The sequence below is a fragment of the Hypanus sabinus genome, unplaced genomic scaffold (genome assembly GCF_030144855.1).
Source record: "Hypanus sabinus isolate sHypSab1 unplaced genomic scaffold, sHypSab1.hap1 scaffold_519, whole genome shotgun sequence".
Classification (NCBI taxonomy): domain Eukaryota; kingdom Metazoa; phylum Chordata; class Chondrichthyes; order Myliobatiformes; family Dasyatidae; genus Hypanus; species Hypanus sabinus.
The window spans coordinates 23,335-35,001 of NW_026781381.1; positions in this window are offsets into that span (position 1 = coordinate 23,335).

Genomic DNA, 11,667 nt, shown 5'->3' on the forward strand with positions numbered 1-11,667 from the left:
ACGGTCCCATCAAACACTCCCGGGGGTCAGGCACAGAGCGATTATTCCTCTACACGTTAACATCAAACACACCGTGGGTCAGACACACAGTGATTATTCCTCTACACAGTCCCATCACACACTCCCGGGGTCAGAAACAATGTGATTATTCCTCTACACGGTCCCATCAAAGTCTCCCGGGGTCAGACACAGAGTGATTATTCCTCTACACTGTCCCATCACACACTCCCGATATCATGCTCAGAGTGATTATTCCTCTACACGGTCCCATCATATTCTCCCGTGGTCAGACACAGAGCGAATCTCCCTCCACACCGTCCCATCACACACTCCCGTGGTCAGACACAGTATGATTTTTCCTCAACACGGTCCCATGAAACACTCCCGGGGTCAGACACAGAGTGGGTCTCCCTCCACACCGTCCCATCACACACTCCCGGTATCAGACTCAGAGTGATTATACCTCTACACGGTCCCATCAAACACTCCCGGGGTCAGACACAGTGTTAATCTCCCTCCACACCGTCCCATCACACACTCCCGTGGTCAGACACAGAGTGATTATTCCTCTACACCGTCCCATCAAACACTCCCGGTGTCAGACACAGTGTGAATCTCCTTCCAAACCGTCCCATCACACTCTCCCGGGGTCAGACACAGAGTGATTATTCCTCTACACTGTCCCATCACACACTCCCGGTATCATGCTCAGAGTGATTATTCCTCTACACGGTCCCATCATATTCTCCCCTGGTCAGACACAGAGTGAATCTCCCTCCACACCGTCCCATCACACACTCCCGTGGTCAGACACAGTATGATTATTCCTCTCCACGGTCCCATCAAACACTCCCGGGGTCAGACAAAGAGTGAATCTCCCTACACACCGTCCCATCACACACTCCCGTGGTCAGAGACCGAGTGATTATTCCTCTACACGGTCCCATCAAACACTCCCGGGGGTCAGACAGAGAGCGATTATTCCTCTACACGTTAACATCAAACACACCGTGGGTCAGTCACACAGTGATTATTCCTCTACACGGTCCCATCACACACTCCCGGGGTCAGAAACAGAGTGATTATTCCTCTACACGTTCCCATCAAAGTCTCCCGTGGTCAGACACAGAGTGATTATCCCTCTACACTGTCCCATCACACACTCCCGGTATCATGCTCAGAGTGATTATACCTCTACACGGTCCCATCAAACACTCCCGGGGTCAGACACAGAGTTAATCTCCCTCCACACCGTCCCATCACACACTCCCGTGGTCAGACACAGAGTGATTATTCCTCTACACCGTCCCATCAAACACTCCCTTGGTCAGACAAAGAGTGAATCTCCCTACACACCGTCCCATCACACACTCCCGTGGTCAGAGACCGAGTGATTATTTCTCTACACGGTCCCATCAAACACTCCCGGGGGTCAGACACAGAGCGATTATTCCTCTACACGTTAACATAAAACACACCGTGGGTCAGACACACAGTGATTATTCCTCTAGAAGGTCCCATCACACACTCCCGGGATCAGAAGCAGAGTGATTATTCCTCTACACGGTCCCATCAAAGTCTCCCGGGGTCAGACACAGAGTGATTATTCCTCTACACGGTCCCAACAAACACTCCCGGTGTCAGACACAGTGTGAATCTCCTTCCACACCTTCCCATCAAACACTCCCGGGGTCAGACACAGTGTTAATCTCCCTCCACACCGTCCCATCACACACTCCCGTGGTCAGACACAGAGTGATTATTCCTCTACACCGTCCCATCAAACACTCCCGGTGTCAGACACAGTGTGAATCTCCTTCCAAACCGTCCCATCACACTCTCCCGGGGTCAGACACAGAGTGATTATTCCTCTACACTGTCCCATCACACACTCCCGGTATCATGCCCAGAGTGATTATTCCTCTACACGGTCCCATCATATTCTCCCGTGGTCAGACACAGAGTGAATCTCCCTCCACACCGTCCCATCACACACTCCCGTGGTCAGACACAGTATGATTATTCCTCTCCACGGTCCCATCAAACACTCCCGTGGTCAGACACAGAGTGATTATTCCTCTACACGGTCCCATCAAACACTCCCGGGGTCAGACACAGAGTGAATTTATATCAACACCGTCGCATCATACTCTCCGGGGGTCAGACACAGAGTGAATCTCCCTCCACACCGTCCCATCACACACTCCCGTGGTCAGACACAGAGTGATTATTCCTCTAAACGGTCCCATCAAACACTCCCTGGGGCAGACAAAGAGTGAACCTCCCTACACACCGTCCCATCACACACTCCCGTGGTCAGAGACAGAGTGATTATTCCTCTACACGGTCCAATCAAACACTCCCGGGGGTCAGACACAGAGCGATTATTCCTCTACACGTTAACATCAAACACACCGTGGGTCAGACACACAGTGATTATTCCTCTACACGGTCCCATCAAACACACCCCGGGGTCAGACACAGAGTGAATTTATATCCACACCGTCCCATCATATTCTCCCGTGGTCAGACACAGATTGAATCTCCCTCCACAACGTCCCATCACTCACTCCCGTGGTCAGACACAGTATGATTATTCCGCTCCACGGTCCCTTCAAACACTCCCGGGGTCAGACACAGACTGAATCTCCCTCCACACCGTCCCATCACACACTCCCGAGGTCAGAGACAGAGTGATTATTCCTCTACACGGTCCCATCAAACACTCCCGGGGTCAGACACAGAGTGATTTTTCCTCTACACGGTCCCATCAAACAGTCCCGGGGTCAGACACGGAGTGATTTTTCCTCAACACGGTCCCATCAAACACTCCCGGGGTCAGACACAGAGTGGGTCTCCCTCCACACCGTCCCATCACACACTCCCGGTAACAGACTCAGAGTGATTATACCTCTACACGGTCCCAACAAACACTCCCGGGGTCAGACACAGAGTGAATTTATATCCACACCGTCCCATCATACACTCCCGTGGTCAGACACAGAGTGATTATTCCTCCACACCGTCCCATCACACACTCCCGGTAACAGACTCAGAGTGATTATACCTCTACACGGTCCCATCAAACACTCCCGGGGTCAGACACAGAGTGAATTTATATCCACACCGTCCCATCATACACTCCCGTGGTCAGACACAGAGTGATTATTCCTCCACACCGTCCCATCACACACTCCCGGTAACAGACTCAGAGTGATTATACCTCTACACGGTCCCATCATACACTCCCGTGGTCAGACACAGAGTGATTATTCCTCTACACCGTCCCATCAAACACTCCCTGGGTCAGACAAAGAGCGAATCTCCCTACACACCGTCCCATCACACACTCCCGTCGTCAGACACAGTATGATTATTCCTCTCCACGGTCCCATCAAACACTCCCGGGGGTCAGACACAGAGCGATTATTCCTCTACACGTTAACATCAAACACACCGTGGGTCAGACACACAGTGATTATTCCTCTACACAGTCCCATCACACACTCCCGGGGTCAGAAACAATGTGATTATTCCTCTACACGGTCCCATCAAAGTCTCCCGGGGTCAGACACAGAGTGATTATTCCTCTACACTGTCCCATCACACACTCCCGATATCATGCTCAGAGTGATTATTCCTCTACACGGTCCCATCATATTCTCCCGTGGTCAGACACAGAGCGAATCTCCCTCCACACCGTCCCATCACACACTCCCGTGGTCAGACACAGTATGATTTTTCCTCAACACGGTCCCATGAAACACTCCCGGGGTCAGACACAGAGTGGGTCTCCCTCCACACCGTCCCATCACACACTCCCGGTATCAGACTCAGAGTGATTATACCTCTACACGGTCCCATCAAACACTCCCGGGGTCAGACACAGTGTTAATCTCCCTCCACACCGTCCCATCACACACTCCCGTGGTCAGACACAGAGTGATTATTCCTCTACACCGTCCCATCAAACACTCCCGGTGTCAGACACAGTGTGAATCTCCTTCCAAACCGTCCCATCACACTCTCCCGGGGTCAGACACAGAGTGATTATTCCTCTACACTGTCCCATCACACACTCCCGGTATCATGCTCAGAGTGATTATTCCTCTACACGGTCCCATCATATTCTCCCCTGGTCAGACACAGAGTGAATCTCCCTCCACACCGTCCCATCACACACTCCCGTGGTCAGACACAGTATGATTATTCCTCTCCACGGTCCCATCAAACACACCCGGGGTCAGACAAAGAGTGAATCTCCCTACACACCGTCCCATCACACACTCCCGTGGTCAGAGACCGAGTGATTATTCCTCTACACGGTCCCATCAAACACTCCCGGGGGTCAGACACAGAGCGATTATTCCTCTACACGTTAACATCAAACACACCGTGGGTCAGTCACACAGTGATTATTCCTCTACACGGTCCCATCACACACTCCCGGGGTCAGAAACAGAGTGATTATTCCTCTACACGTTCCCATCAAAGTCTCCCGTGGTCAGACACAGAGTGATTATCCCTCTACACTGTCCCATCACACACTCCCGGTATCATGCTCAGAGTGATTATACCTCTACACGGTCCCATCAAACACTCCCGGGGTCAGACACAGAGTTAATCTCCCTCCACACCGTCCCATCACACACTCCCGTGGTCAGACACAGAGTGATTATTCCTCTACACCGTCCCATCAAACACTCCCTTGGTCAGACAAAGAGTGAATCTCCCTACACACCGTCCCATCACACACTCCCGTGGTCAGAGACCGAGTGATTATTTCTCTACACGGTCCCATCAAACACTCCCGGGGGTCAGACACAGAGCGATTATTCCTCTACACGTTAACATAAAACACACCGTGGGTCAGACACACAGTGATTATTCCTCTAGAAGGTCCCATCACACACTCCCGGGATCAGAAGCAGAGTGATTATTCCTCTACACGGTCCCATCAAAGTCTCCCGGGGTCAGACACAGAGTGATTATTCCTCTACACGGTCCCAACAAACACTCCCGGTGTCAGACACAGTGTGAATCTCCTTCCACACCGTCCCATCAAACACTCCCGGGGTCAGACACAGTGTTAATCTCCCTCCACACCGTCCCATCACACACTCCCGTGGTCAGACACAGAGTGATTATTCCTCTACACCGTCCCATCAAACACTCCCGGTGTCAGACACAGTGTGAATCTCCTTCCAAACCGTCCCATCACACTCTCCCGGGGTCAGACACAGAGTGATTATTCCTCTACACTGTCCCATCACACACTCCCGGTATCATGCCCAGAGTGATTATTCCTCTACACGGTCCCATCATATTCTCCCGTGGTCAGACACAGAGTGAATCTCCCTCCACACCGTCCCATCACACACTCCCGTGGTCAGACACAGTATGATTATTCCTCTCCACGGTCCCATCAAACACTCCCGGGGTCAGACAAAGAGTGAATCTCCCTACACACCGTCCCATCACACACTCCCGTGGTCAGAGACCGAGTGATTATTCCTCTACACGGTCCCATCAAACACTCCCGGGGGTCAGACACAGAGCGATTATTCCTCTACACGTTAACATCAAACACACCGTGGGTCAGTCACACAGTGATTATTCCTCTACACGGTCCCATCACACACTCCCGGGGTCAGAAACAGAGTGATTATTCCTCTACACGGTCCCATCAAAGTCTCCCGTGGTCAGACACAGAGTGATTATCCCTCTACACTGTCCCATCACACACTCCCGGTATCATGCTCAGAGTGATTATACCTCTACACGGTCCCATCAAACACTCCCGGGGTCAGACACAGAGTTAATCTCCCTCCACACCGTCCCATCACACACTCCCGTGGTCAGACACAGAGTGATTATTCCTCTACACCGTCCCATCAAACACTCCCTGGGTCAGACAAAGAGTGAATCTCCCTACACACCGTCCCATCACACACTCCCGTGGTCAGAGACCGAGTGATTATTCCTCTACACGGTCCCATCAAACACTCCCGGGGGTCAGACACAGAGCGATTATTCCTCTACACGTTAACATAAAACACACCGTGGGTCAGACACACAGTGATTATTCCTCTTCACGGTCCCATCACACACTCCCGGGATCAGAAGCAGAGTGATTATTCCTCTACACGGTCCCATCAAAGTCTCCCGGGGTCAGACACAGAGTGATTATTCCTCTACACGGTCCCAACAAACACTCCCGGTGTCAGACACAGTGTGAATCTCCTTCCACACCGTCCCATCACACTCTCCCGGGGTCAGACACAGAGTGATTATTCCTCTACACTGTCCCATCACACACTCCCGGTATCATGCTCAGAGTGATTATTCCTCTACACGGTCCCATCATATTCTCCCGTGGTCAGACACAGAGTGAATCTCCCTCCACACCGTCCCATCACACACTCCCGTGGTCAGACACAGTATGATTATTCCTCTCCATGGTCCCATCAAACACTCCCGGGGTCAGACACAGTGTTAATCTCCCTCCACACCGTCCCATCACACACTCCCATGGTCAGACACAGAGTGATTATTCCTCTACACCGTCCCATCAAACACTCCCGGTGTCAGACACAGTGTGAATCTCCTTCCACACGGTCCCATCACACTCTCCCGGGGTCAGACACAGAGTGATTATTCCTCTACACTGTCCCATCACACACTCCCGGTATCATGCTCAGAGTGATTATTCCTCTACACGGTCCCATCATATTCTCCCGTGGTCAGACACAGAGTGAATCTCCCTCCACACCGTCCCATCACACACTCCCGTGGTCAGACACAGTATGATTATTCCTCTCCACGGTCCCATCAAACACTCCCGGGGTCAGACAAAGAGTGAATCTCCCTACACACCGTCCCATCACACAGTCCCGTGGTCAGAGACCGAGTGATTATTCCTCTACACGGTCCCATCAAACACTCCCGGGGGTCAGACAAAGAGCGATTATTCCTCTACACGTTAACATCAAACACACCGTGGGTCAGACACACAGTGATTATTCCTCTACACGGTCCCATCACACACTCCCGGGGTCAGAAACAGAGTGATTATTCCTCTACACGGTCCCATCAAAGTCTCCCGGGGTCAGACACAGAGTGATTATTCCTCTACACTGTCCCATCACACACTCCCGGTATCATGCTCAGAGTGATTATTCCTCTACACGGTCCCATCATATTCTCCCGTGGTCAGACACAGAGTGAATCTCCCTCCACACCGTCCCATCACACACTCCCGTGGTCAGACACAGTATGATTTTTCCTCAACACGGTCCCATGAAACACTCCCGGGTTCAGACACAGAGTGGGTCTCCCTCCACACCGTCCCATCACACACTCCCGGTATCAGACTCAGAGTGATTATACCTCTACACGGTCCCATCAAACACTCCCGGGGTCAGACACAGAGTTAATCTCCCTCCACACCGTCCCATCACACACTCCCGTGGTCAGACACAGAGTGATTATTCCTCTACACCGTCCCATCAAACACTCCCTGGGTCAGACAAAGAGTGAATCTCCCTACACACCGTCCCATCACACACTCCCGTGGTCAGAGACCGAGTGATTATTCCTCTACACGGTCCCATCAAACACTCCCGGGGGTCAGACACAGAGCGATTATTCCTGTACACGTTAACATCAAACACACCGTGGGTCAGACACACAGTGATTATTCCTCTACACGGTCCCATCACACACTCCCGGGGTCAGAAGCAGAGTGATTATTCCTCTACACGGTCCCATCAAAGTCTCCCGGGGTCAGACACAGAGTGATTATTCCTCTACACGGTCCCAACAAACACTCCCGGTGTCAGACACAGTGTGAATCTCCCTCCACACCGTCCCATCACACACTCCCGTGGTCAGACACAGTATGATTATTCCTCTCCACGGTCCCATCAAACACTCCCGGGGTCAGACACAGACTGAATCTCCCTCCACACCGTCCCATCACACACTCCCGTGGTCAGACACAGTATGATTATTCCTCTACACGGTCCCATCAAACACTCCCGGAGTCAGACACAGACTGAATCTCCCTCCACACCGTCCCATCACACACTCCCGTGGTCAGACACAGTATGATTATTCCTCTACACGGTCCCATCAAATACTCCCGGGGATCAGACACAGAGCGATTATTCCTCTACACGTTAACATCAAACACACCGTGGGTCAGACACACAGTGATTATTCCTCTACACGGTCCCATCACACACTCCCGGGGTCAGAAGCAGAGTGATTATTCCTCTACACGGTCCCATCAAAGTCTCCCGGGGTCAGACACAGAGTGATTATTCCTCTACACGGTCCCAACAAACACTCCCGGTGTCAGACACAGTGTGAATCTCCTTCCACACCGTCCCATCAGACTCTCCCGGGGTCAGACACAGAGTGATTACTCCTCTACACGGTCCCATCATATTCTCCCGTGGTCAGACACAGAGTGAATCTCCCTCCACACCGTCCCATCACACACTCCCGTGGTCAGACACAGTATGATTATTCCTCTACACGGTCCCATCAAACACTCCCGGGGTCAGACACAGACTGAATCTCCCTCCACACCGTCCCATCACACACTCCCGTGGTCAGACACAGTATGATTATTCCTCTACACGGTCCCATCACACACTCACGGGGTCAGACACAGAGAGATTATTCCTCTACACGGTCCCATCAAACACTCCCGGGGGTCAGACACAGAGTGATTATTCCTCTACACGGTCCCATCAAACACTCCCGGGGGTCAGACACAGAGCGATTATTCCTCTACACGTTAACATCAAACACACCGTGGGTCAGACACAGAGTGATTATTCCTCTACACGGCCCCATCACACACTCTCGGGGTCAGACACAGAGAGATTATTCCTCTACACGGTCCCATCAAACACTCCCGGGGTCAGACACAGTGTGATTATTCCTCTACACTGTCCCAACAAACACTCCCGGGGTCAGACACAGAGAGATTATTCCTCTACACGGTCCCATCATACACTCCCGGGGTCAGACAGAGAGGGATTATTCCTCTACACTGTACCATCAAACACTCCGTGTGTCAGACACACAGTGATTATTCCTCTACACGGTCCCATCAAACACTCCCGGAGTCAGACACAGAGTGATCATTCCTCTACAGGGTCCCATCAAACACTCCCCGGGTCAGACACAGAGTGAATTTATATACACGCCGTCCCATCATACGCTCCCGGGGTCAGACAAAGAGTGATTATTCCTCTACACTGTCCCAACAAACACTCCCGGGGTCAGACACAGAGTGATTATTCCTCTACACGGTCCCATCAAACACTCCCGGGATCAGACACAGAGTGAAGTTATATCCACACCGTCCCATCATACACTCCGGGGGTCAGACACAGAGTGATTATTCCTCTACACTGTACCATCAAACACTCCGTGTGTCAGACACACAGTGATAATTCCTCTACACGGTCCCATCAAACACTCCGGGGGTCAGACACAGAGTGATTATTCCTCTACACTGTACCATCAAACACTCCGTGTGTCAGACACACAGTGATTATTCCTCTACACGGTCCCATCAAACACTCCCGGAGTCAGACACGCAGTGATTATTCCTCTACACTGTCCCATCACACACTCCCGGTATCATGCTCAGAGTGATTATTCTTCTACACGGTCCCATCATATTCTCCCGTGGTCAGACACAGAGCGAATCTCCCTCCACACCGTCCCATCACACACTCCCGTGGTCAGACACAGTATGATTATTCCTCTCCACGGTCCCATCAAACACTCCCGGGGTCAGACACACACTGAATCTCCATCCACACCGTCCCATCACACACACCCGTGGTCAGAGACAGAGTGATTATTCCTCTACACGGTCCCATCAAACACTCCCGTGGGTCAGACACAGAGCGATTATTCCTCTACACGGTCCCATCATACACTCCCGGGGTCAGACACAGAGTGAATTTATATACACGCCGTCCCATCATACGCTCCCGGGGTCAGACACTGGGTGATTATTCCTCTACACGATGCCATCAAACACTCCCGGGGTCAGACACAGAGTTATTATTCCTCTACACGATCCCATCAAACACTCCCGGGGTCAGACACAGAGTGATTATTCCTCTCCACGGTCCCATCAAACACTCCCGGGGGTCAGACACAGAGCGATTATTCCTCTACACGTTAACATCAAACACACCATGGGTCAGACACAGAGTGATTATTCCTCTACACGGTCCCATCACACACTCCCGGGGTCAGACACAGAGTGATTTTTCCTCTCACGGTCACATCAAACACTCCCGGGATCAGACACAGAGTGATTTTTCCTCAACACGGTCCCATCAAACACTCCCGGGGTCAGACACAGAGTGATTATTCCTCAACACGGTCCCAACAAACACTCCCTGGGGCAGACAAAGAGTGAACCTCCCTACACACCGTCCCATCACACACTCCCGTGGTCAGAGACAGAGTGATTATTCCTCTACACGGTCCAATCAAACACTCCCGGGGGTCAGACACAGAGCGATTATTCCTCTACACGTTAACATCAAACACACCGTGGGTCAGACACACAGTGATTATTCCTCTACACGGTCCCATCAAACACTCCCGGGGGTCAGACACAGAGCGATTATTCCTCTAAACGTTAACATCAATCACACCGTGGGTCAGACACACAGTGATTATTCCTCTGCACGGTCCCATCACACACTCCCGGGGTCAGACACAGAGTGATTATTCCTCTACACTGTCCCAACAAACACTCCCGGGGTCAGACACAGAGTGATTTTTCCTCTGAACGGTCCCATCAAGCACTCCCGGGGTCAGACACAGAGTGAGTCTCCCTCCACACCGTCCCATTACACACTCCCGGTATCATGCTCAGAGTGATTATTCCTCTGCACGGTCCCATCAAGCACTCCCGGGGTCAGACACACAGTGATTATTCCTCTGCACGGTCCCATCACACACTCCCGGGGTCAGACACAGTGATTATTCCTCTACACGGTCCCATCAAACACTCCCGGGGGTCAGACACAGAGCGATTATTCCTCTACACGTTAACATCAATCACACCGTGGGTCAGACACACAGTGATTATTCCTCTGCACGGTCCCATCACACATTCCCGGGGTGAGACACAATGTGAATCTCCTTCCACACCGTCCCATCACACTCTCCCGGGGTCAGACACAGAGTGTTTATTCCTCTACACGGTCCCATCAAACACTCCCGGAGGTCAGACACAGAGCGATTATTCCTCTACACGTTAACATCAAACACACCGTGGGTCAGACACACAGTGATTATTCCTCTACACGGTCCCATCACACACTCCAGGGGTCAGACACAGAGTGATTATTACTCTACACTGTCCCAACAAACAGTCCCGGGGTCAGACACAGAGTGATTTTTCCTCTGAACGGTCCCATCAAGCACTCCCGGGGTCAGACACAGAGTGAGTCTCCCTCCACACCGTCCCATCACACACTCCCGGTATCATGCTCAGAGTGATTATTCCTCTACACGGTCCCATCAAAGACTCCCGGGGTCAGACACAGAGTGAATTTATATCCACACCGTCCCATCATACTCTCCCGTGGTCAGACACAGAGTGAATCTCCCTCCACA